The sequence below is a fragment of the Delphinus delphis genome, chromosome 2 (genome assembly GCF_949987515.2).
Source record: "Delphinus delphis chromosome 2, mDelDel1.2, whole genome shotgun sequence".
NCBI lineage: Eukaryota > Metazoa > Chordata > Mammalia > Artiodactyla > Delphinidae > Delphinus > Delphinus delphis.
The window spans coordinates 140,901,589-140,928,985 of record NC_082684.1 but is presented as its reverse complement, the minus strand read 5'-3'; positions in this window follow the sequence as shown (position 1 = coordinate 140,928,985).

The window sequence follows — 27,397 nt, the reverse complement described above, 5'->3', positions numbered from 1 at the left end:
TCTCTCTATCTGCAAGGAGACATGGTCATTCTTTTTTTTTTTTTTTTTAAATAAATTTATTTATTTATTTATTGGCTGTGTTGGGTTTTCATTGCTGTGCATGGACTTTCTCTAGTTGCGGTGAGCAGGGGCTATTCTTTGTTTCAGTGCACGGACTTCTCATTGCGGTGGCTTCTCTTTGTTGCAGAGCACCGGCTCTAGGCACACAGGCTCAGTAGTTGCGGCTCGCGGGCTTAGTTGCTCCGTGGCATGTGGGATCTTCCCAGACCAGGGCTCGAACCCAAATCCCTTGCACGGCAGGCAGATTCTTAACCACTGTGCCACCAGGGAAGTCCCAACAAGGTCGTTCTTAAGGATAGGATCTGAGCACCTGGGTGGGAGGATGCTGTTTACCTAGGAGTCCAAGCTTGGGGAAGAATCAACAGTAGAGGGGAGCCATCAGAGCGAAGAGGACAAACAAGCTGTCTAGGGGAGAGGAAACAGAGCCAAGAGCAAAAGCTCAGGTCTTGAGTCCTGGGCTCCCTGAGATCTAAGCAGATGAGGAAGAGCAGCCATCTATAATGTGAAGTGCAGCAGGAAGGTCAAGGACGAAGAAGACATTCACACTGGATGATAAGACAGGCTCCCTAAGGGCACTCTGCTTGAACTGTAACTACTGGGAGTCTGGGGCCATTTCTGCAGCTCCTTTTATAGCTCAGTAAGTGTTTTTCCATTATTGTGTTTTCATTGACTAATTGACAACAAGGCTTAAACGGGCTCCGTGAGGTCCTTAAGGCAGAGTAGATCCATTTTTCTCTCTCTCAAGATGGGAACAGGAGGAGGAGGGGTAATTCCCCACTGCTGGGCTCCAAAGTCAGCTCCCTGCACCTTACCAAGCACCACATCAGTATTCCAACCCCAGAGTCCCTCCAAATACCCATGTAAACATTCATTTACATTTAGATTGTGCTGTCCCGGGATTCAGACTCTTTCCCTGAAAACCCTAACAATCCAATTATCAAGAAAACCAACATGTCATTTCTAAGCCTTTTGGGTGGAGTCCTTCTCCTACCCCAGGAAACTCCTCTGTTGAGCATGAAGCAGCTCCAGGTGTCCCTGTCTGGAGGGGTTTGGTCAGCATCCCAGCACACTTGAGGACAAAATTAAAAATATATGTGCTCTTCAGTAGGGAAAGATGAAGGCTGAGGAAGCATGGGATCAAACTGTTCCCTTCATTTTAATGGGTAGAAAGGGAGGGCTTGTTAGGAAAACTTTAGAGAGGAAAGGCGTGGAAAAACCACTTGGGATGGTAGAAAGAGCTCTGCTCTGGAATTACAGAGAGTTCACTTCAATTCCCAGTCCCGTCGCTTCTTAGCTTTTTGAGCTTCAATTTATCTATACATCTCTACACAGTAAGGTCAAAGAGTTTCAGGTAACTGGGTTATTATGTACCTTAAAAAGATGTCTTGATATTTAATGGAGCAATGTATATAAATATCCCTGGTACAAAGTGGACATTCAGTAAATGTTATGCCCTTCTTTATGAAGAATGGGGATGGCAATTGGGGGAAAACACAGAGACCAACATATTCCTGGGAAGTGGGAACCTACGAGTCAAACCATAGAGGACTGGGCAGTGAAGGAATTCACTTGCAAGTTCGGTGTCTTGAGAATTACTTGCTCTAGTGAAAATAGTGGTTCTTTCATCAAATCTTGGACTAGGAGATCCAGGGCTGAATTCAAGGACAAGTAAAAGTGAGACAGGAAGGAAGGGGGCAGGGCACAACCATTAAAAAAATGACACAACCATTAAGAAGAACAGGATAGGGGCTTTCCTGGTGGCGCAGTGGTTGAGAGTCCGCCTGCCAATGCAGGGGACACAGGTTCGTGCCCCGGTCCGGGAAGATGCCACATGCTGCGGAGCGGCTGGGCCCGTGAGCCATGGCCACTGAGCCTGCGCGTCCAGAGTCTGTGCTCTGCAATGGAAGAGGCCACAACACTGAGAGGCCTGCGTACCGCAAAAAAAAAAAAAAGAACAGGATCTCATAAAAACTGGTTAGAACCTACCAGGCCCAAGATGGCAGAAGATTCGACTTCCAATAGATCCTGAGCCTAATTATATGCTCACTGTAATACATTAGCTATATGACACACCCACAGGCGCCATGACAGTTCTGAGGCCAACCATAAAATGTCGAAAAGTGGATGGTGGGACTCCTCTGGTGGTCCAGCAGTAAAAAATCTGCCTTGCAATGCAGAGGACTCAGGTTCAATCCCTGATCAGGGAACTAAGATCCCACATGCTCAGGGCAACTAAGCCCATGTGCCACAACTACTGAGCTCACACACCTCAACTAGAGCCCTCGTGCTGCAAACTACAGAGCCCACGCACTCTGGAACCCGCACCACAACTAGAGAAGAGAAAATCCGCACGCCACAACTAGGGAGAAGCCCACGCGCTGCAAATAAGACCCGACGCAGCCAAAAATAAATGAAATAAATAAATAATAAATCTAAAAATAAAAAAGTGTATGTATTGGAAAAAAAAAAAGGGCTTCCCTGGTGATGCAATGGTTAGGAATCTGCCTGCCAATGCAGGGGACATGGGTTCCAGCCCTGGTCCAGGAAGATCCCACATGCCGTGGTGCAACTAAGTCCGTGCACCACAACTACTGAGCCTGTGCTCGAGCCTGTGAGCCACAACTACTGAGCCCACGTGCCACAACTACTGAAGCCCGCACACCTAGAGCCTGTGCTCCTCTACAAGAGAAGCCACCGCAATGAGAAGCTTGCGCACCTCAACAAAGAGTAGCCCCCGCTCGCCGCAACTAGAGAAAGCCCATGTGCACCAACAAAGACCCAACGCAGCTAAAAATAAATAAAAAAATAGAATATTCCTCCCACTCGTTACCCTATGAAATTACCCAGCCTATAAAATCTAACCACCCCCAGAGCCCAGAGCCGCTGTCACTTTCCAAGACGACCCCAGGCCCTGGGGCTGCTTCGCCTGCCTTCTGAGACAGTCCACACTCTGTCTATGGAATGTGTATCTCTCTAAATAAACCTGCCTTCACTTTACAGTGAAGATGGCCTGCTCTTCAGTTCTTTCCTGCACAAAGTCAAGGACCCTCACTTGGCGGCCGGTCCTAACGACTACACCCGAGTCCTGGGACGTGACCATCCTCTCGTGCCCCATATTTTTCCTACAACGAAAGGAAAGGAAGTACTTCTTCACCCAGCAGGCAATCAACGTGGGGAATGCGTTATGCCTGGGGATGCACCAAAGCTATTCCCTCTGAGGTATCAGTGAGGTTTCCCCTCCCTACTTGTTAGAAATCCAAGCCAAGTCAGGAGAAGGAAAGGAAGGAAATAAAGAACAGAGTAAGAATCAAACAACTGACATACACACTCCACGTTCTGCATACACATGAGTCAGAGTGCCAGCACCCAAGCAGGCCTGGGTGCTGGAAATCCCAGATCACAACTTTGCCGTACAACAAAGCTATTAGGCCGATCTCTGTGAAGATCCCACATGGTCTAACAGGCATTAAAAACCCAAATACTTCAGCGGCCTTCAGTCAATATCTCCATAGCATCCGGTGGTCTAAGATGCCTTCACAGCACTCTTCCTTACCAGTCAGCCCTTACAGTCATCTTTGATGGAGAGGAGAAGACTCCATATTGTATATTTTGGATATGGGATAGATGAAGAACTCAGGACACAGAGAAGAACCTGGCCAAGAAGCATGAAAAGCTGGTCTCGTTAGCGCCCACCTCTGATGTGTCTTTAAACCAGCTCCATCTTATTACCCCCCATTTCCTCATCAGCAAAAGGAAGATGTCCACGTAGCTCACAACTAATGTCTGGGGAAGGAGGGATAACGGCCTATACTGGTACAGCCCCCAAAGCATATTCACATGCATTTTTCTTTTAAAATCCTTGTTGAAAGGAAGGTTGGGAAAATGGCAGTTTCTCCCCTTCATAGCTGAGGAACCTAAAATTCAGAGAATTTAAGTGGCTTCTCAGGAGCAAGTCAGGAGTAGAACTGGCCCCAGTCCCAATGCCCATTCCACTACAACCCACTGCCAATTTTTGCTATAGAAACTGATTGTAAATTATTCACAAAATATGGTGTTTCTTTTTATATAATTTTATTGTTTCCCACTTTGACCAAAGTATTGCATATTCATCACAGAAAATTCAGAAAGAATAAGTAAAAGGAAGAAAATCATGATTACCCATAACTCCACTGAAATATAATGCTGCTTAAAGAAGAAATAAAAAGATGATGTAATAAATAACCTGATACACAATTCTGAGACTGCTGCAAAGATGATGGAGATCAAGAGATACACTGGGCAGCAACCAGACATGGCGTTTTGAAGAGTGTGGCTGTGACATGGCAGCAGTTAAAGGGAAAAGTAGAAACAGACTTTTTATTTTTAAGGTAGATCCGTATGCTATTGGGAATGATCAAGTGGAGAGGTAAACAGCTGACGTTCGGAGAAACAAAAGAAGCACTAGAGCTGTAGGCTCAAGAAGTAGTGCCCCGGCTTCCCTGGTGGCGCAGTGGTTGAGAGTCCACCTGCCGATGCAGGGGACACGGGTTCGTGCCCCGGTCCAGGAAGATCCCACATGCCGTGGAGCGGCTGGGCCTGTGAGCCATGGCCGCTGAGCCTGCATGTCTGGAGCCTGTGCTCCGCAATGAGAGGCCACAACAATGAGAGGCCCGCGTACTGCAAAAAAAAAAAAAAAGTAGTGCCCCAGGGAAGGGATGTGACTTATGGGCTTTCTGTCCAGATCACCAGGAGAGTAAATGGGCACAGAATGGAAGGTGGGGAGATGTGTTGGTGAGTCTAGGGAAGTCCTTTGCTGATTCCTTCTATCTTTAATTTTTTTTCAGTGTAATAGGATGCAAAGTATGAAAGGAAGAATGAGGAAGAGAGCTGGGGGCTTTGAGGAGAAAGGCTAGAGTAGCAATAGCTGTCGCAGAGGGTGGGAGAGAAAACATCATGGAGGACTCTTCTGAAGTCCTCAGCTCTGGTTTTGTGTTTTTGTCCAGCTGCAAAGGCACAGCACTATAGGAGACAAATAGTTGAATTTGATCAGGTTTGTGGTGAATCAAGCCAGAATGCAGAAGTGGGAGATGGGTAAGAGAGGTAGGGGTATGCAAAAGAACTGAAATGGTAAGGAGAGAGAAACCTTCTGGAAAGTTAGAGAGAGATGTAATGTAGGTGAATCATGACTAACAGGTGAAGGGAGGTTGGAGCTGCTGTAGGAAAGGATGTAAGATAGAAAGAGAGAAAGTCAGAGCAACGGATGTTTGCACTTGTAATGGTTGGAAGCATGGCAGTTACTAATAATGACAAGGTCTGGGTTTTCGCCTTGAAAGCGAGTGGCTGAATTAGAGTGGGACAGAATCATTAGCGACAGGAGCTCAAGGAATCAGGAGGCCAAAATACTGTAAACATCACATAGGTCTATAATGAAATTATCAAGAATTAAGGTAATGTCTGAGAGTATAAAGGGAAACAGAACTAAAGTTACAGAGAAAACGTGGATTGTGACCCAAAGTTAAGTAGATAGCTTCCCACTACACCAGACAATAACACTGGAAGCATCAATGGGTATTCGATCTTTAAACCCTGATGATCGAAAGTATATACAGTAAGGTATTACGTAGTATGAAATGATTTAAGGATAGAGATTTCTTTTCAATAGATAAGAAATCAAAGAAATGGGCAAAGGATAGAAAATCTTAAAATGCATACATTCCCAACCTCTTCTACCTAGGGAATTCTATCATTTAAATGTATACAGACATTTTGAACGATGCATCGTAGAGCCTCCTCTGAAGAGTGCTGAGTTTTGTCCCTGAAGATATTTAAATTACCAGTGGATCACCTTGAACTGTGGAAGCTTAGATTTAGGCTTTGTTAGAGCAGGTCTATTTCAGTGCCTTAGTCCTAAAATGTGGTCTTTACTGTAGCATGTGGTCTTTCTGGGATTTTAATGGCAAGCCCAAGGGGTTTACCCGGCCCCTCCAAGCCTCAGCAGTTTTCAACTCCCAACGCAGCCTCCCTCCAGAGGGCAGAAATTTCTGCTGAGCTCTTACAGTGAGCTACTGTCATTTTCCTTCTGCACTCCTGAAATCTCATCCTGTAGATGCACAATTCAGGGGGCAGCCCAGGAATGGAGGGAAGTTTGTATGCAGCTTTGATGGTCATCACTTTCCAATATATCCAATATATCCTGCCTCAATTACCAGTTGCTCTGGCAGCCCTGATAGTGAGTGAGTGGCTTTCCCCTTGAGCTCCTCCACCGGCAAGGCATAGACTGAAAAGTGCCCTCAAGAGAAAGGACTTAAGATGGGAGCCCCATCCAATACTGTTCCCGTATTTCAAATGTCACGTCCCTTCCAGCTTCTGCCTGTTATGCATTGCTTTCCAGTGCCTTCAAACAAGCGTTTCATATAGTGTCCATAGTTTATACCAGCAGGAAGGTTAGTCCAATAAAAGACGGTTTATTATTACTAGAACTGAAACTCTCAGAATGAGCCTGCTAAACACACATCACGTCTTGTTTCTCCTCTGTTCAAAACCTTGCGAAGACCCCCAATCCACTCAGAGTAACAGTCAAAATCCTTACACTGGCTCTACATGGTCTGGCCCCTGGTAGCAAGAAAGGCGTTTCCAGAGATTTCTTTCTTAAGCTGAGACCTGGGAGGTGAACATGAGGACAAAATGGGAGAAGTGCTTTAGGTGACACCATGTGTAAGAGCATGAGACTTGGGAGTTCAGGGTACACAACAGAAGGTATGATGAGGACAGGTAAGAGAATGGTCTAGAAGAGCATTTCCCAACCCTTAGTGTGCAATAGCATGAACTGAGTCGCTTGTTGAAACGCAGGTCCCTCGGACAGTCTGGTACATAGCAGCTTTGAGAACTCCAAGCACAGACAAGTAAACTAGCTCACGAAGGGCTCCATGCATGGTAAAGAGTTTAGATTTTCATGTCTGAGAGATGGGAAATCATCCAGTACTTCTCACTGAATGCACCAGAGGACAAACGAGTGTCTCTCCATAACCAAATGCATTTCAAAGCCATGTTTTCCCTCTCTTAGCCTGGGCAAGGAGCTTTCCAGGAAAATACAACCTTCCTTTGCATCACAGCAGACATTAAAAATAGGACCTGGCACACAGTAGGTTCTCAATAAATGCTAAATAAATAAAACGTAAGATGATTTATATAATTGTCACCTCCACTCCATATAATTCCACGCTTAATATCTCTCTTTTCAAAGCCTTATTTATATATTCTTAAATCCCTTTTCCAAGCTCTAATCCCATTCAGAAAGCCTTTGGATTCAGCATGCCTTCGTTCACCAAATTTATAGGAAGGACAATCTTGAGCCATCTGGTGCCTATTTAATTTTTAACCACCTCTCCCTTGAAATATTTCTTTCTTCATTCTTATTTTGTCCTAAAAACTTGGCTATGAGCTAAACTGCGCCATCTGTGACTTCCAGTAAATACAACTGTTGCTAATGAAATTACCCAGTTTCATCATTTTGATTTAAACGCCTTGCCTGCTTTTCCTCTGACCTTTTGTTGCTTGCCATCAAACTCAAGCTTTTGTGAACTTAGATACATACATCCATGTAGGTCAGTCTTGAGGAATAAATCTTCTCTGGGAAGCACGAGAACCTCAGCCAAGCCCGCTCAGCAGGCTGACATGGGAGCTAGGGGCCGGAGCTGGGTAGAGAAATATGGATGGCACTTGTGCCCATCCGCTCAATGTGCACAGGGCCCCAGGGCAGACCCCCGCCATGTGACCAAGTGGCTGCTCAGTCTGGCTCTCCAGCCTCCCATTTGTTAGGATGCTGATGATATTAATGAGTTGGGGTGTTGGAGCCCATTCCTTGGCCTTTGGTGTTGGTTCCCCCCTGCAAAGAATCGCTTGACCTGATTGAAGAAAAGTTCAGAGACGCCAAACTTCGCCCAAGTGGGGAGAAGCTTTGGAAGAAGCCAGGTCCCTCACGACTAAGGACAGCTTTTCCATTTAGGTAGCACGCTGGTCGCTGTCAACGGCCCCATCAAGGGAATGCAAGAGCATGAAGTAAGCATTCACCCACCAAGTTATTCAGTCATTGTGTTGTTATCATCAGTACTTTTGTTTATGATATTAGCTAATTAAAGAATTGGAGGGTATTATTAGTAACAGCAGCAGCTGACACTGAGACTTTAGTGTGTATCAGGCACCCTGCTAAGCACCACACCTAATCTGTTCATTTAATCCTCACGGCAATCCTATGTCTGAGGCTTAAACAGGTTAAGTAATTCGCTCCTGCTCATAACCTTGAAGCTTTATTGCTTTGCATTTACTGGTGCTCTCTGTGTGCCAGATTCTGTGCTAGAAACTGGGATACAAAACTGAAAAAGATGTAGTCCTCACGCACTATCAAAGGGAGCAAGAGATAAAAATGCAAATACACCATCTGAGTGAGGCTACAACAGAGTAGAAGAATATTCTGGGGTCACAGAGAGAGGAGATTCCATGTGGCAGGCAAAGATTCACAGCAGAGGAGATGTTAAATTGAGTTTGAAGGAGGAATGGGGGTTTGTCCACCAAAGATGAAGGGAGACGAAGGGGAGCAAGAACAGAAGGAACAGTGTGGCGGAAGGAGGGGAAGCGTGTAAAGCAGGCACAGGAGGAGGAAACGCTGACTTAGCTGCAAGGGTTAATCACAGCTAACTAACTGTGAAGGCTTGGGAGGTGTCCTGCCCAGGCAGAGGAGGCTGGGATCTGGAGTGCGGAGTCAACCTCAGGAGACACCAAAGCTTTCCGTCACTGGGTCTCCACAGTAAACTGGAGAGGGTGGAGGGGGTCCTCCAAGGCAGCCCATCCATCAGATCTGGTTAATATTTGGCCTAAGCAGCAACAGGACTCTGCTTTTATCCCTCAACTTTCATTAGCCTTAAAGGACTTGCCTGCACTCCCAAGATGTTCAAGTCTTCATTGCAGAGATAAGATACATAATAGGCCCAAGGAAAAAGCAGTGGCCCCTGAATTGTCATACTGGACGCCACCCCACAGCCCCCCCATCATTCTTACCTCTATCTCTGCCTTCCTTCTAATTTGAGAATGCTGATCCTACTGACCAGGAAGGAGGTCTGTGAGCAAAAGCTGTTTTCAGTTCTACCAATTGCAGAAGTATGTTCAGTCTCTGTAGGTGTTTTGTCAATGCAGTATGACTTGAGTGAAGGGAAAATTTCCACAATCCAAAATGCACCCTATTGATTCTGCCTTCAGTTTCTACATTGTTTCCTTCTTAGGACATGGCTTTTAAAGGCCGATGCTAAAAAGAGAACACTATAGACGAGGGCTGACACCAGGAACAACTTCATCAAAAGAATGTCTCAGATCAGCCAATCTCCTCCAAAGGCCCTGAGGGGAGAGACAGGTGGGGCAAGAAAACCTTGTCTTGGAGCAAGAGTCAGCAAACATTTTCCGTAAAGGACTCGATGGTAAATATTTTAGGCTCTGTGGGCCACTTGGTCTCTGTTGCAACAATTTAACTCCGCTGTTGCAGCGTGACAGCAACCATAGATAACGCATGAATCAATGATGAGTGGATATGACTGTGCTCCAATAAAACTTTATTTACAAAAAAGGGACGTGGGCTAGTCTTGGCCCACTGGCTGCAGTTTGCTAACAACTGCATTAGTGATCCCTACTATGACAAGTCAGTGGACAGCTGTAAAGGGAAACTAGATGACAATTTGACAAGGGCTCTGAGGATCCTAAAATTGGAATCTGCCCCATTAATTTGTTGTGCCCAAACATATTAAGGTCCCCAGAGAGTGCTCATTGGAATAACCCTTTTCTTCTGACCTCCAAAAAAACAGTCTCAGCATCATCCTGACTTCATTCTTCATCTTCACCTGCTTTATCCAATCAGTCACTAAACACTATTATTTCCTCCATTGAAATCTCTGAAACGAAAGCTTAAGAGGTTAAGAATTACATCCAGAGTTAGTTATACAGCAGTAACGGACCAAGCCAGGACTTGAAACCAAGTTGGGCAGATACTAAGGATAGATGACTATCTTCACTGCATTTTTACTTTGCAAGAGCCCCTGGGAAATGTGTTTGGTATAAAGAATGCCAGGGTGCTAGACCTGTGGTGACAACACACAGCCTCTCTGGGAACTCTTCTCCCATGAGCTTTGCCTTCTGTACTCACAGCTGGTCCCCCTGCAGACCTTGAGAAAGATACCTAGGAAATGAAACACCTTTTTAAATATAAGTGTAATTGCTTGTGGATGCTGGGAATGCAGGCCTGGGGTCACACTGTAGTGTGGAAATGGATGAGTCAGAATGTGAGCTTTTAAGTAAAAGGTGCAAGTTTCAAACAACTTTATCCAAAAGTAAAAATTCACTTAAAAAAAAAAACTGCATGGTCTGAAACAAATATATATAAGTCAACAACAGCAGGGGGTGGGGTGGGGGACTATTATTTTATAATACTCTAACTTTATTCTTTAATTATCCATACCCTGTCAACTTCTAAAAATGTTGAAGGTGACTTACATATACACTTAAACAAAACAAGGATAAAAGGGTTACAGCTAAGTAAGAAAAGAAGAGAGATGCCTGAACCATAAAACCATAGAGTTCAAAATCATATGAGATAATCACAATCACTTAGGTCTACAGGAACACTGTTTGCTCTGGTGCAAAACTCTAAAACTGTGGTTCTCAAAATGTAGGGTCCCTAGGAATGACCTGGTAAGCCTCTGTAAAACAGCTTCCTGAGATACCCCTGCAATTCTGACTCAGTTGGTCTTGACCAGGGCCTAGGAATCCACATTTTCAATACCCGTTCCTGGTAATTTTGATGCAAGTGGTTTAGCGATCACACATGATAAATACTGATTTTTCAAGAACTCTTGGTACACTCTTTGAACAACACAATGATCATCATTATATCGGGAAGAAACTTACGGTAATAAATGTTCTTGGAGTGACTTTTCAAAGAGCTCAAACCTTGTTAAAACACTGAGGACATTTTGAGATCTTTCTTTTTTTTTTATGTAGGCATTTATCACTATAAAATTTCCATTTTAGATCTGCTTTAGCTTCAGCCCATAGGTTTTGGTTTGTCTTTCCATTTTTGTTTTTTTCAAGATATTTTTAAATTTCCATTTTGATTTCTTCTTTGACCCATGGGTTGTTCAAGACTATGTTGTATAATTTCCACATATTTGTGAATTTTCCAGCTTTCCTTATGTTACTGATTTCTGGTTTCATACTATTGTGGTCAGAAAAGATATTTGGTATGATTTCAGTCTTTTGAAATTTTCTAAGGCTTGTTTTATCGCCTATCATTATGATCAGTCCTACAGAATGTTCCATGTACACTTGAGAAAAATGTGTATTCTGCTACTGTTGGAAGAAATGTTCTATTCAAACCCAATAGAACCCTGTTTCAACAGGGAACAAGTTTCCTTGTTGATTTTCTGTCTGGATGATCTATCCATCGTTGAAAGTGGGATACTGAAGGCCCCTACTATTACTGTATTGTCTATTTCTCCCTTCAGATCTGTTAGTATTTGCTTAATACAGTTAGGTGCTCCAATGTTGGGTACATCTATATTTACGATTGTCACAGCTTCTTGATGAATCACTGTATAATGACCTTTTTTGACTCTTGTTACCATTTCTAGCTTAAAGTCTGTTTTGTCTAATAAAAGTATAGCTATTCCTGCTCTCTTTTAGTTTCACTTAAAATGGAATATCTTTTCCCATCCTTTCACTCTGAGCCTATATGTGCCCTTAAATCTAAAGTAAATCTCTTGTAGGCAGCATATAATTGGATCCTGTTGTTGCTTTTTTCCATCCAGCCACTCTATCCCTTTTAACTGGAGAATTTAATCCAGTTACATTTATAGCAGTTACTGATAAGTAAGGACTTATTAATGCCATCTTATTAATTTTTTTCTGGCTATTTATAAAGTAGTTCCCTTCTTCCTTTCTTCCCCTTTTGCTGCCTTACTTTTTGAACTGATGATTTTCCACAGTGGTATGTTTTGATTCCCTTCCCTTTATCTTGTGTGAATCTACTGCAGGCTTTTGCTTTGTGGTTACCAAGAGGCTTACATAAAACATCTTATAAATATAATAGCCAATATTATGCTCAAGAAACTAAAAAGAAAGGTAGAAACTAAGCCCAAAGTTATCAGAAGGAAGGAAATAACAAAGATCAGAGCAGAGATAAATGAAACAGAGACAAGAGAACAATAGAAAAGATTAACAACACTAAGAGCTAGTTTTTGAAAAGATAAACAGGCACTCAAATAAACAAAATCGTAAATGAAAGAGGAGACATTACAGTTAATACCACAGAAATAAAAAGGATCATTACAGAATACTATGAACAGTTATATGCCAACAAATTGAATTACCTAGAAAAAAATGGATAAATTCCTGGAGACAACCAACCTACCAAGACTGATTCATGAAAAAAATAAAACATGTGAACACACCAATAACATGTAAGGAGATTGTAGCAGTAATCAAAAACCTCCCAACAAAGAAAATGCCAGGACAAGATGGATTCACTGGTAAATTCTACCAAACACCCAAATAATTAAGACCAGTTATCCTCAAACTCCTCCCAAAAACTGAAGAAAAGGGAACACTTCCAAACTCATTTTACAAGGCCAACATTATCCTGATATCAAAGCCAGGTAAGGACACTGCAAGAAAAGAAAACTACAGGCTTAAATAGACATTTCTCCAAAGAAGATATACAGATTGACAACAAACACATGAAAGAATGCTCAACATCATTAATCATTAGAGAAATGCAAATCAAAACTACAATGAGATATCATCTCACACTGGTCAGAATGGCCATCATCAAAAAATCTACAAACAATAAATGCTGGAGAGGGTGTGGAGAAAAGGGAACACTCTTGCACTGTTGGTGGGAATGTAAATTGATACAGCCACTATGGAAAACAGTATGGAGGTTCCTTAAAAAACTACAAATAGAACTACCATACGACCCAGCAATCCCACTACCGGGCATATACCCTGAGAAAACCGTAATTCAAGAAGAGTCATGTACCAAAATATTCATTGCAGCTCTATTTACAATAGCCAGGACATGGAAGCAACCTAAGTGCCCATCATCAGATGAATGGATAAAGAAGATGTGGCACATATATACAATGGAATATTACTCAGCCATAAAAAGAAACGAAATTGAGTTATTTGTAGTGAGGTGAATGGACCTAGAGTCTGTCATACAGAGTGAAGTAAGTCAGAAAGAGAAAAACAAATACCGTATGTTAACACATATATATGGAATCTAAGAAAAAAAAAAAGGTCATGAAGAACCTAGGGGTAAGAAGGGAATAAAGACACAGACCTACTAGAGCATGGACTTGAGGATATGGAGAGGGGGAAGGGTAAGCTGGGACAAAGTGAGAGAGTGGCATGGACATAATACACTACCAAACGTAAAATAGATAGCTAGTGGGAAGCAGCCACATAGCACAGGGAGATCAGCTAGGTGGTTTGTGACCACCTAGAGGGGTGGGATAGGGAGGGTGGGAGGGAGGGAGACGCAAAAGGGAAGAGATATGGGAACATATGTATATGTATAACTGATCCACTTTGTTATAAAGCAGAAACTAACACACCATTGTAAAGCAATTATACTCCAATAAAGATGTTAAAAAAAATTCTCAACAAAATACTAGCAAACTGAATTTAACAGTACATTAAAAGGATCATACACCATGATCAACTGGGATTTATTCCAGGAATGCAAGGATGTTTCAACATATGCAAATCAATAAATGTGAAACCCTAAATTAATAAAGGAAAAAATCATATGATTATCCCAACAGGTGCAGAAAAACAATCCTAAATTCATATGGAACCACAAAAGTCCCTGAATAGCCAAAGCAATCCTGAGAAAGAACAAAGCTGGAAAATCACACTTCCTGATTTCAAACTATACTGAAATCACACTTCAAGCTATACTGAAATCACACTTCCTTATTTCAAAGCTATAGTAAGCAAAACAGTATGGCACTGGCATAAAAAGAGACACATAGAGCAATGGAACAGAATAGAGAGCCAGAAATAAACCCTCACATGTATGGTCAACTAATATTTGACAATGGAGCCACAAATCCTCAATGGGAAAAGGACAGTCTTTTCACTAAATGGTGTTGGGAAAACTGGATACCCACATGCATAAGAATGAAATTAGACCTCTATCTTGCACCATTCATAAAATTTACTTGAAATGGATTAAAGACAAACATAAGACCTGAAACAACGAAATGCCTCAAAGAAAACACAGGTGGAAGATCCTTGACATGGGTATTGGCAATGACATTTTGGATATGACACCAAAAGCACAAGCAACAAAAGCAAAAATTAATTGTAGAACTACATCAAACTAAAAGGTACTGCACAACAAAAGAAACAATCAACAAAATGAAAAGGCAACGTATGGGATGGGAGAAAATGTTTGCAAATCATGTATCTGGTAAGGGGTTAATATCCAAAATATATACAGATCTCATATAATTCAACAGCAATAAAAAAAAATCAATCTGACCAAAAAATGGACAGAGGAAATGAATAGATATACTTCCAAAGAAGACATACAAATGGCCAACAGGTATATGAAAAATGCCCAACATCACTAATCACCAGGGAAATGCAAATTAAAACCACAATGAGATATCACCTCACACTTGCTAGAATGGCTATCATCAAAAAGACAAGAGATAACAAGCATTGGCAAGGATGTGGAGAAAAGGGAACCCTTGTGCACTGTGGGTGGATTGTTAATTGGTACAGCTGCTATGGAAAACAGTATGGAGGTTCCTCAAAAAATTAAAAATAAAACTGTCACATGATCCAGCAATCTCACTTCTGGGTGTATATCCAAAGGAAATAAAAACAAGATCTCAAAGAAACATCTGCACTTTCATGTTTATTGCAGCACGATTCACAATAGCCAAGGTATGGAAACAACCTAAGTGTCCATCAATAGACGAATGGATAAGGAAGATATGGCATGTATATACAATGGAATGTTTTTCAGCCATAGAAAGAAGGAAATCCTGCCATTTGAGACAACATGGCTGGACCTTAAGGTCTTTCTGCTAAGTGAAATAAGTCAGACAAAGAAAGTCAAACACTGTATGTTCTCAAGTACATGTGTAATCTAAAAAACCTAACTCATAAAAACAGAGAGTAGAATGGTAGTATCAGGAGCTGGCAGGTGGGGGAAATGGGGAGATGTTAGTCAAAGGGTATGAACTTTCAGTTATAAGATGAAGTTCTGAGAACCTACTGTACAGTAGGATGACTATAGTTGACAATACTGTATTGTATACTTGCAAGTTGCTAAGAGAGTAGATCTTAAATGTTCTCATCATAAGAAAGAAATGGTAATTATGTGAGGTGATGGAGGTGTTAGCTAATGTATGGTGGTAATAATTTCACAGTATGTAAGTGTATCAAATCAACACATTGTATACCTTAAACTTGTACAGTGCTATTTATAAGTTATATATTTCTTTTAAAAATATTGAGGATAGAGCATTAAGCCACTGCCCTAGGAAGACGTTTCCCTTAGGAACTAAGGAAGTTCAGTACAGATATTTAGCTTTCTGGCAATTTCACTTGCTTCAAAGGGAGCTCAGAGAGCCTAGGAGAATGCATGGTTGATTTCAAAGTTTCATATTGGGTCCCTATGTCACCTCCAGGAGACTGATTCAGTCTGGCACCTCTCCAAGATATGAGGATATTCTTCTCAACTTTGCTGTACAGCAGAAATTAACACAACATTGTAAATCAACTATACTTGAATAAAATAAATCTTTAAAACAAGACCTAGGAATCACGTGTCCTGTTCCCCCTCTCCTCTTGATCTTCTGCCATACCCCCAAATAAATCTCATTCCTCCAAATACCACTCTACTTGTCTTCCTGAATGCCTGCCACCCTGGGTGCCTTCTGTGCACCCCAGTCTCCCCCTTCTCCATCTCTCTGTGCCCAAAAGACAGAGCACATGGGCCACACCAACAGCGTCCTTGCCTTCCAAGTTCTGGTTCGCTTTCTGCTGGCTCGCAGAGTGCCACAGGCTGCATTCACTCATCTGCCAAAGTTCCAGCTCCTGGCTGGCAGCCTTCTCCAGCGGCCATGCTCTCCATTTTCCAGGAACCACTCTCTCCCATGCTCCTGCAAACCCAGGTGGGAGCAGTTTCCCATCAGTTTTTAACCCTGGGGTCGGCCACTTTTTTTTGGTGGCACTTTCACCTTGCTCATGCCTTTGTAAATCATGCCCCTCCTCAATTTCCCAGTGGTGGTGAGCAGGGGAAGGTATGGGGTCAAGGCCACTCAAGAAATGAAAAGGATGTTAGAAGCCAGACTGCCTTCACAGTAGTTGAAAGCAACTTCATGTGTTAGGGGAGGTAGCAATGTCCTTACTGTAAGAAAGGGAGAAACTGGAAAAAAAAAAATCATTAGCAGAACTTCACGGCACAATTTAGCAACCTTTTCCCCTCCCTTCTGTGTGCCCATGCTATCAGTGAGATAATTAGCAATGAAAGTATGTTAAACTTTGTTTTAAAAAGCAGGTTAAAGGGGCTGCCTTGGTGGCATAGTGGTTAAGAATCCACCTGCCAATGCAGGGGACATGGGTTCGATCCCTGGTCCGGGAAGATCCCACATGCCGTGGAGCAACTAAGCCCGTGCGCCACAGCTACTGAGCCTGTGCTCTAGAGCCTGCGAGCCACAACTACTGAAGCCCGCACGCCTAGAGCCCGTGCTCCGCAACAAGAAAAGCCACCGCAATGAGAAGCCCGTGCACCGCAACGAAGAGTAGCCCCCGCTCCCCGCCTCTAGCGGAAGCCCGCATGCAACAACGAAGACCCGAAGACCCGACACAGCCAAAAATAAATAAATAAATAAATTTTGGTTTTTTTCCTAAAAAGCAGGTTAAAAATAAAATACCTAAAGGGGTGATGAATTCTGTAAGTAAAACCAGTTTTTCTCATCTGTAAAACTAATTATTATGATCATCCTTACATTTGAACAGTTTCCCAAGTGCTTTCACATGTATTTTCTCATTTGTGTGCCTCACATCAACCCTATGCATCAAGGGGATAGTATTGTTCCCTCAACTCCATAATGTAGAGAATGAAGCTTTGAAAGTTTAAGGGACTTGCTCACAGACTCACATAAGTGGTACAGGCAAGTTTTCAGTGCTCTACCCATTGAATGAGCCTAGTTCAGGGAAGAAATATACCGTCATGCCAGGTTGGCCAGTAGGTTTCACATTATATCAATTCCCATTGGTTGGCAGTGATTGCCTAGAGTCCTGTGTTGCGAAGGAGTCTGAGGTTGAGTTTGGACTCAAGAGAAGAGTATTGTGATTAATTAGCAACATCTGGCAAAACAAAGAATTGGGGAGCAGTAGCACGACTCTCTCTTGTTTTCTACCCTTGGTGTAGTGTTTGAGAACACGGGCTTGGGAGGTTCATAGTCCTGTAATAGGGACTGACTCAACCTCTCCACTCAATAATCTGGGCCTTGGTTTCCTCATCTACAATCAAAGGGCCATAATACCAACTGCCTCATGGAGCTGTTTCTTTTCTTTCCCAACCTAAATTTATTTTCACATGAAAAGAAGTTGTCATCCTCATCTAAGAGAATAAATCATTCAGAGAAAACTGTTAACAGGACCCATTCTAGACTTAAAAATTCAACAAAGTAGCGGAGTGCAGTAGGGGAAGGGCTGGGCTTAGAGACTGGAATCCTGGAGTCTGGCCCAGTTCTGCTTTTATAATTTGTTCTAGAGCTTCAGAGATGTCCGGGAAGAGCTGTCATTCCTAAAGTAAGCCCAATGGAATGTACTGATCATAGAGTCTTTATTAGACACAGGCTGGCATAACTTGATGTCACTTAAAAATCAGTAGAGAATACTCCAGTATAATTTATCAGCCTTCTTAGATGGGTGTCCTCTTTGTAGGTCTTGAGGAGTTCTGTATGAGCTCTGTCATCATGAGCAAGTTAATTTTCCTAAATAAGAGTTTCTTAGTCTATATAATCAGATTGTTGAAACAAAAAAGTTTTTAAAACAGCAACTTCCGTATTGGGGAAAGGATTATGGGAACTATTCTTGTCAATTTCCCCACTTCCTATAGCGTTATATCATCTTTAAAATAATGAAAATAATAGTAAGAATAAAGGATTTAACATCTGTTTGAAATGTTAATCTCCTTAGAATCAACATACTTTTCTCGTCTTATTTTCCCACTGCCTTTGATTCCCTCTCTTACTTTGTAAGTTTTTGTAATGCTTTTATTTATTTATTTATTTTTGGTAGACGGCTCTGTTTTGCTTGTAGAACATGGTGTGTATGTGTGTTATATGCACGCTTTGTTCATGATAATGATTGAGGTGCTCCTGAAATACATGCTCCTCATGCCCGAAAGTCCATCCTCCTTCTAACAGCAGCATCTATGGCTCTCATTTGTCTTGTCTTTTCAGTTATAAATGGTCCTGGGAGGGGCAGCAGATTAAGCCCCCAAACCTTGGAGCAGCTGAGTCAATTAGAGGTTTCCCATAAGTTACAAGGGTAGTTTGCTAGTACAAAGACCCAGAGGAGGGCGAGAAGGTGCTTGGAACAGGGAGGCTGCTGAATTGCCAAAGGATTCCAGAGGCCTGGTCCCAACTGAAGCTAGAATACAGAATGATACACCTCTTAAATCCCTCTATCTCAAAGCACAGTGTTTTAAATTGGATATGCATCAACTATTAAAACCATAACATTCACTGGAATTCACTACTTACAATTTGTATTATAAATACAATTTACATTTTTAAAGCCATTGTAAGTAATAAAATCATTCTCACTTGGTCAGAGGCAATGTAACTAAGCAGGACCCTTTGGAGCATTCCCAGAACAGGACTCCTCCCCATGTCCTCTGCCTGCCTTTGTCTGTAGAAAAACTTTAGTCAAAGAATACATTTAATCAGAGAAGTGAGAAAATGCAGAAAGAAAGGAAAACAGTCCAGTAAGACAAAACAATAATAGTTTAGCCATTAAACAAAGTCAAGGACCTTTAGCTCCTCCTCTAGGGCTAGAGATAATCTTCTGAGCCACATCCTTTGAGCTGTTTTGCAGACTGAAACCCCCACCAGGTGGAAGAAGTTAACTGTCTGCTGCCCACAAGCACGTAGATCCCAGACCAGCTGGAACCAGAAGGTTGATGATGCTGACTCCCAATTATCTCACCACCAACCAATCAGAAGAAGGTCCACAAGCTGATCACATACCCTACAAACCCCCTCCCTCACTCTGTCCTTATAAACCTTTCCCTGAAAGCCTTCAGGGAGTTCAGGACTTTTAAGCACTAGCTGCCCGGGACTCCTTGCTTGGCGCCTGCAATAAACGCTGCACTGTCCTTCGCCACAACCCGGTGTCAGCAGACTGGCTGTACTGCACGTCGGCAAGCAGACTCAAGTCTGATTTGGTAATGGCAATGCTAGTTGAACTCAGGCCTATGGTTTTTGCTCAGAATCCATAACATGTAGATGGCATGTGTTCTCTTATTCACTCCCAATCTGTAGAGATGTGTTTCATAGTGTCTCAATCTCATGTATTTCTAATTTTCTCTTTTGATCAGTCATAATGTCATTCTGAGATCCAACAATAAATGATGAATGAATATACATAACATACATATATAATATTCATTACATAAATACATCTATACACATAAAACACATATCACACAGCCCACATACCTTGTTTAAGTGGCTCTTTCAGGAAGATTTATAATACTTTGCTTTACAAAGAAAGTTTAAAAAAGAGGGAAAATGAAACAGTGACTGTTCCCTAGTGCAATTACTGTGTCAAATTCTCCCCTGGGGAAAGGAATTTGCTGTTATTGTGAAATAAATTAATATAGAAACCAGACTCCTGCAGTAACTTTTCTTTATCCCCAGGCAGTATTTTCCCACTACTGCTCTCAGAATTCACTTTTGGCGATTCACATATGGGAGGTTGGAAATAGCTAGAAATTGTATGTTAGAATTTCAAATATATTCCCATTTCCAAAAATGTTAGCAGCTCCCCAAATTATCAGGGTGTGCACAATCGTTTAGAGATTGCCTGCCCCAGAAATCAACTGCTTGTCTTCTTCATCCTCTGGAAGGTTAAGAGCTTTCTCTTACCGTCCATTCAACTGCCACAAATCAGGATTTCTGTCCCAGCAGCTACCATTTGCTCAGAAAATTTGGAAGGACAAGGCCCTCTGGGCTGCAAGAAAGTGCAGAAATGGCCAAGCTTAGTTAGTCTTTTCCCAAAGCCCACAAGTCAGCCTTCACTGGATACCTTCACTACCCAGGCTGCCAGCACAAGCCCTCTGTGATTCCTAATTAGGTGCTCACTGCTCAGTTAATACCCCATTAGCCCCACAGTCTCTTAACATCAAACCACTGGACAAAATTCTCTTCACTTCAGCCATATTATGAATGAACTTACAGTCAACGGTTGAAATCCATGCCAGCTGAAATTCACTCTAAGCTAATCTTAAATCAACATCATAAGGGCAGTGTATGCAAAATTGATTAGGGAAAGTCTTCATCAAACTACAGAGCAAAGCAGGGTCTTGAGAAGGAGGTTATTCGGGGTGGGGTGGGGGGAAATCTGGAATATACAGTGCAAATAAGTATTAGGCCTAGAAAAAAAGATAATGACTGAATGTTCCTCGTTGACCTTTATAGTCTAAGCGTCTGTGCCACGCCTGTCTATGTCATGGGAGCCTTGCTGATGAAGTAGTTCAAACCTCTTTAAGTAGCTCCCTCCTAGGCAGATATTTTGTCCCTTAAATGTAAAAACTACAACAAAACATAGTAACAACTCACACTTACTGAGTTCTTACTTTGTGCTAGGCTTTGATCTAAGGGCTTTTTATGTTTAGCTGGCTTAGGCTACACGGCCTGAAAGGTGGGTATCATTACTACCTCCATTTAATGGGAAAGAAAACTGAGGCATAAGATCATAGCTGTCACTGCATAGAACAGGGAGCAAGCAAGCCCTACAGATCAGAGGCCCTATGCCCTACGTTGTTAGCATTGTTGGCATTTTCAACTGCCAACAGGTTCAATAATAATAAGTATCATTATGTATCATTTATTAAGCACCAACTATGCTCCTCTGGGATGGGTGTGTATGAAAGTATAGTGTATATGCACTCTTTTATTTTTGGAGCCAAGCTGACTTTTGCACTCACACATGAAACCCTGGCACAGGTTATTGAACTGGTTAAGAGCCAAGCTATGGCGTCAGATGCTCTCGGATCAAACCTCAACTCCACCACTGCTCGCTGTGTGACCTTGCACAAATTACTTGACCTCTCTTAGCCTCATCTATAAAATGAAGACAATAATGGCACCTACTTGATAGGGTGGTTGTGAGGATGAAAGATCATCTAAGGAAAGTGCTTAGAATGGTGCCTGGTGCATAACGAAAGTTAAATAAAGGTTGTAATTATTTTCCTCTGTTGATAGAGAAAAAAATTTTAATCGTCAATAGGTAAGCAGCCAGTATGACTCCTCCACCAAAAACGTAATTGGTCACATCATCGTTTTACACCAATAATCATTAAGACAATAGACCTCTCTCTTTTATGGTGTTGATTTAGTTAGCTGATTAGTTTCATTGGGCATTTCAAAGAGCACATCTTTTGACCCATTTCTGGTATTTTCTGTGAATTGCATGGACTGAGGGAGACAATGCACTGGAGGGTGGGGGAGGGACCACAGAAACAAGGAGGAATGTAAAAGGCATTGTAAAATTCTGAGAAATTATAAGTAGTTTTCTCCAAAAGGAATAGTAAGGCATTGTATTCTTCTCTATTAATTCTTATTATGAGCAATACATCCTTGTGGTACAGAATTTAGAAAACAGAAAAAGGTATGGAAACGTTTTAAAGACAAAAAGAAGAACATCAGCTTCCATTATTGTAACACTTACTTTTTTGAGACTAGATACTCTGCAGTAATCACTGGCTGGCATGACCAACTGAGAAGAGAAGGTGACCATTCTGATTGGCTAGTACCTGCCTTAACAGTTGTTATATATTTTGAATATTGCTCCTATGCTTGTGTGTATGTTTCATCCCTATGTGTTTATTTTTAATTACATTAGAAACATACTGAATATCTGTTTGTTCAGATTTTTTCATTATTTTTATCACATGTAATGAACTTTTCCCATCATTAGACATTCTTTGAGGGCAGCATTTTAAAATCATCTACTAATAATGCATAGATACACCATGATTTATTTAACTGTTCTATTACTGTTCAATATTCATGTAGCTTCCATTTTTTGCCATTAGAAATATCTTTACACATAAAACTTTGAGCAGCTAATGTGTTATCATTTGAGCACATATTTACTTCCATAGTAAAATAACATTTTAATTTTAGGACAAGCTGTTACTTCTACAAATCACTGGGTTATCTGGTATGTTTGTGGGGATTCTGCTACTAGTAATGAAATTTATACCAGCCTTACATATACCATTAAATGTAAATGAATGTAACAGTGTCCTTTAAAAGGTAAATTGCTATACAACTATGTTATTGTTATTATTTATGGTAGTATTAGTCTCATCGATTGCTGACGTTATAAACGCTCTGGATTCTACCTTGACTTTTAGGCTTTTATAACTTTTAATAGACTTGCTCCTCACCTAAAGAACATTATGATGCAATTTTATCTGCCTCCACTTAAAGATATTTCATATTCTTTTCCTGCCCCCCATTTGATGACTGCACCATTGCAAGACCCCAGATTTTGACATAACAAGAGCCTGGACACATTTCATTAAACAGCTGTCCAGGTAAGAGCAAAAAGTAAAGTCAAACGGACATGTGTTGTTTGCTGTCCAGCACACTCTCCCTCCTTCTGGATACCAATACCCTGAATTTCTGAAACATGCTGGTACCATGATGTGGAAGCCTAGAACCTTCTAGAAACCATGATGTGGAACCTGAGGATAGAGTCAGCAATGGACAAGGCCAAGCAGGGAAAGAAAGAGACTGGGTCAGACTTGTAGTTTGGGAAAGATGGCAGACTAAAGATAGCCTGAAAAGCCCTCTACTTCACATACTTAGAAACACTGGATATGCATTATTTTCTTAAGGCAAGTCTAAGCTCATACAGAGGGGAAAAAAAATTGTGAGAGAGTGTACACACACACACACTCATTCGCTCCCTCTCCTCTCCCTCTCTCTCTCTATATATATATTCAGTCAAGTCAGAAGTTAGCATGCTTAATCTCAATCCAATCAAATCAAGTCAGCTGAAGACGGCAGAGTGACAGAAAATGAGTAAAGATCTCAAAAGGTGAGCTCAGATCCCCCTGGCGAAGCCACCCACGGGATAATGATCCAGCCAATGATAGCCAAGTGAATGATGAACATCTCTATCTTTCTAAATGGCTAGGGAGAACACCTAGTAATAAGGAGTGACCATCACGGCGGAGGAATTAGAAGAGATGGGGTTTGCAGAAGAGAAGGTAGTGGGCAAAAGTGGGAGGAAATCATTCCCCGGCCTTGTTAAGAAGATATCTGTTTGGTTACCTAATAATACAAGTTTTAGTACTTTCAAGCAAGTGGATTTATGCTGACTCTCATATTTATGCTGTAATCTTTGCCATATGTTAATGAGATTGACTGTACATGAGCTAATCAATTATTTTCAGCAGCTTGTATCTTAAATGTTATGCCGGTTATCTTCATTATGAGCTTAAATACCAGCCTGGTGACGGATTTGCCTTTTAACTTTTCTCTCTTAAAAAGAGCAAAATTAGGAAATCGAAATACACCCCACATAGATTTTTCAATACGTAGTGAAAGTTAGTAGTGGCACCGTTGTAGCTGAGCTGGCATTTAAACATGTAATCTGCTGACCTTGAATTCCAAAGCAATTTCTTGTCCCTTAAAAATTTGGAACACATAAAAATTATATTAGCATCAATTATTTTAATCATTTTTGTTAAAATTTATCTTTTTCAATTTTAGTGAATTGGTATTATAATGCACTATCTCTTTTTGTCTCATATTCCCTCATTAATATTCATTGGAAGTATTTGCTACTTCAATAAACCCAGACTAACTTTTTATTACATATTCATAAGTATTACTTTTTAAAGGTTTTGCGCTACTTCCACCTTCACTGAATATAATAATTTGTGCTTTATACTAATGTGACACCTCAGATATGGTCTAAAGTAACGAATCAGGATGGACTTCAACTCATCTTAGCAAGGACCTACACTTCCCCACTCTGCAACCGAACATCGCATGGTTCTTTTGTTAACAGTCTTGTTGCCTGATGGGGGTCCAAGGATAAAGACCAGAGCTGACCACTTCAGCCCACTGCAGGGTTTCTTTCTTTTTTTTTAGACATATATGTATTTGTTTATTAAAATATATATATATACACAAGAAGTAGAAAGTAGGAAATATGGTCACTGGTAACAGCAGGGCAGGGATGAAAGATGGACTGGACTTGATAGGCACGGACGTCAGTTATCTGTGGCTACTACAACAAGTTGCCACAAATTTAGTGGCTTAAAACAACAGAATTTTATCCATTGCAGTTCTGGAGGTCAGAGATATCAAATGAATGTCACAGAGCTAAAGTCAAATGTCAGCAGGACGGGGTCCCTTTTTAGAAGCCTAGAGAAGAATACATTTCCTTATCTTTCCTAGCTTCCTCAAGATGCCCACATTCTTAAGCACTCTTCTCTTTGCCTCCGAAGATGGGAATAGGTAGGTAGATGGCCAAGGGAGGCATGTTCTTAGACCAAGTGTGTCAGTTCTTCCTTACTCCACTGGGGGGCAATATTCCAAGGGTGTGGGTTCCATCTGAACCCCTTATTGATGTCCTGGAAGATTTCCCAAAGCAGGGTTCCTTAATACGGAGCCTTTGACAGGGTTTCAGGCATTTTGTGAACCCCCTGTAATAGAATGCAGGCTTTGGGGTGCAGGTATGTGGGTGCATTTTTCTGGTGAAGAAAGTATATAGCTTTTATCAGATTCTCAAAGGAAGCTGTGATGATAATGATGGGAATGGTGGTGGCAGTGGTGGTGATGATAATAATTTTGAACCCCTAGCCTATGAAATATTTTGTCTGAATTTACATCAAAGAGTAGAGGGAGGGCAGCACATAAGAGTTGATAATTGTTGGATTCATTTGGTGAGTACACCGAGGGTCACATTCTCCATAATAAAAAGTCCTTAAGGATGAATAAACAAATGCTTACGGGTCTGGGGTCACCTCTCGTGTTGAGAAGCTGGAGCAGGTGTATTGAATTAAGAATATGCAGCTTGTGACCTGCTGAGTGAGGGGACACAAGTTACCCATGCGTGGGTGGCAGGCAGCTCCCTCAGCATCCAGCTCTCACTTTGGGGAAGTGAAACCCATGGGGTCGTTTTGAGTGAAGGCACAGTTTCAATAAATCCACACAAAGGAAATAGTCACAAGATTTATTATTTCAGATTCCAGAAGCCAGGGGCCGCAATGAGTCGGGGGGAAGGGCAGTCTTCCTCCCTCCCAGGTCCTGAGGGAGAAGACAGAGAGCAGGGTACCAAGCACCTATTATAAGGTGGTAGGGGCGGAGGTCACTAATTTTTCATGGGCTTAACTCTAGGTAGTTTTTTTTTTTAATTAATTAATTTATTTATGGCTGCGTCAGGTCTTCATTGCTACGTGTGGGCTTTCTCTAGTTGTGGCGAGCGGGGGCTACTCTTCATTGTAGTGCGCAGGCTTCTCATTGCGGTGGCTTCTCTTGTTGCAGAGCACGGGCTCTAGGCACATGGGCTTAGTTGCTCCACGGCATGTGGGATCTTCCCGGACCAGGGCTTGAACCTGTGTCCGCTGCATTGGCGGGTGGATTCTTAACCACTGTGCCACCAGGGAAGCCCTAGGTAGTTATTTTAAAAGAGAGAAAAGCAAAGCAGGGACTGATGGCAGGAATCCTAAACTCAAGTCCTTATCAAAATGTCCAGACTCTTGGTGTGAGGAGGGTTATCACACTGTAAAATGCCTACGTAGCAACTCTGAAAAACAAGCTGTTTTTCAGAGAAACAGAAGTTGTTTTTCTCATCACATCTCTCTCCTAGCCCTGTGAGGCGAGGTCATGAGCGTTTGCTTCCAGGGCCAGTAGATGAATCTTAAGAGGAGAAAGATTTTAAGAAGAACCACCACTAAGGACATGATCAAAAGCATTCTGCAATAGTTCCAATGCAAAGAAACAACTGACTGTAGCCCAAAGATGACTCACACACACGTGACCCCAGGCATCCAAGGCTTTCTGCCCTCACTCTCACAGGAAGCAGGCAGTTGCACAAGTCAGACTAGGAAACCTTGGCACCAAAGATGACTCAAGTCAACTCCCCATAGTGACCCAGGATGCTCTGAGGCCAGGACCAAGCTACCCGTGGGGAGGCCCTCCAAGAAAACCTGCAGTTGCCCTATAGAACGTGGAGTTTGGGGCACCACCAACCCAAAAACCTCTATGCGAAATGACCGGGATGTGACTTTTGTTCTGACCTACCTTTTGCACTGCTTTTTGTATGTGACCCAGCGACTTGGTCTCCATCCATCACCAGGCCCCTCTCTCTGCATTAGGTCCCTATCTGCAATCTTAACCTTTCTAGGTCATTTCTCCGGTTGGCCTTCATTTGGGCATTCATTCATTCACTTGGCAAATATCTACGAGCTACTAGAAGGCCTTGGCTAGAAGTTGTGCAGCTATCAAGAAAAAGTTACAATCCTTTGCCCCTAATAAGCCTGTGGTCCAAATAGATATTTGAATACTCAGCTTTAAGACCACCAGGTCAAGCCCTAAAAAAGCCTGTGGCTCCTGAAACCATTGTTATAACATCTGCCTTAAACCCAAGGATCGTCCCTGAAGAGGTTCTAGTGCCTCTGAGTTACACCCCTGGTTTGAGTCACATTTCTAAGCATGCTGATCAAAAACCAACATTTCCACTCTGGCTGAGAAAGAGGCAATGTCTCCATAAAGGACCACTCCACGCTTCTGAAATATACCACTTGTCCAAGAACCCACAGGCCTAAAAATCATTACTCCAAAGGAATTTAAACTGGCAGGGGACTCAGATCCCCACTTAATTTTACACCTATCATGAATAACTTTGTGGTAACTGTATATTTTTTTAATATCTATGTAGTGGCCTTTCCTTTGTCTCATACCCTACATATCTCAATCCTCATGACAACTCTGTGAAATACTCATTACTACTTTTTTAGAGATGAAGAGCTGAGACACGG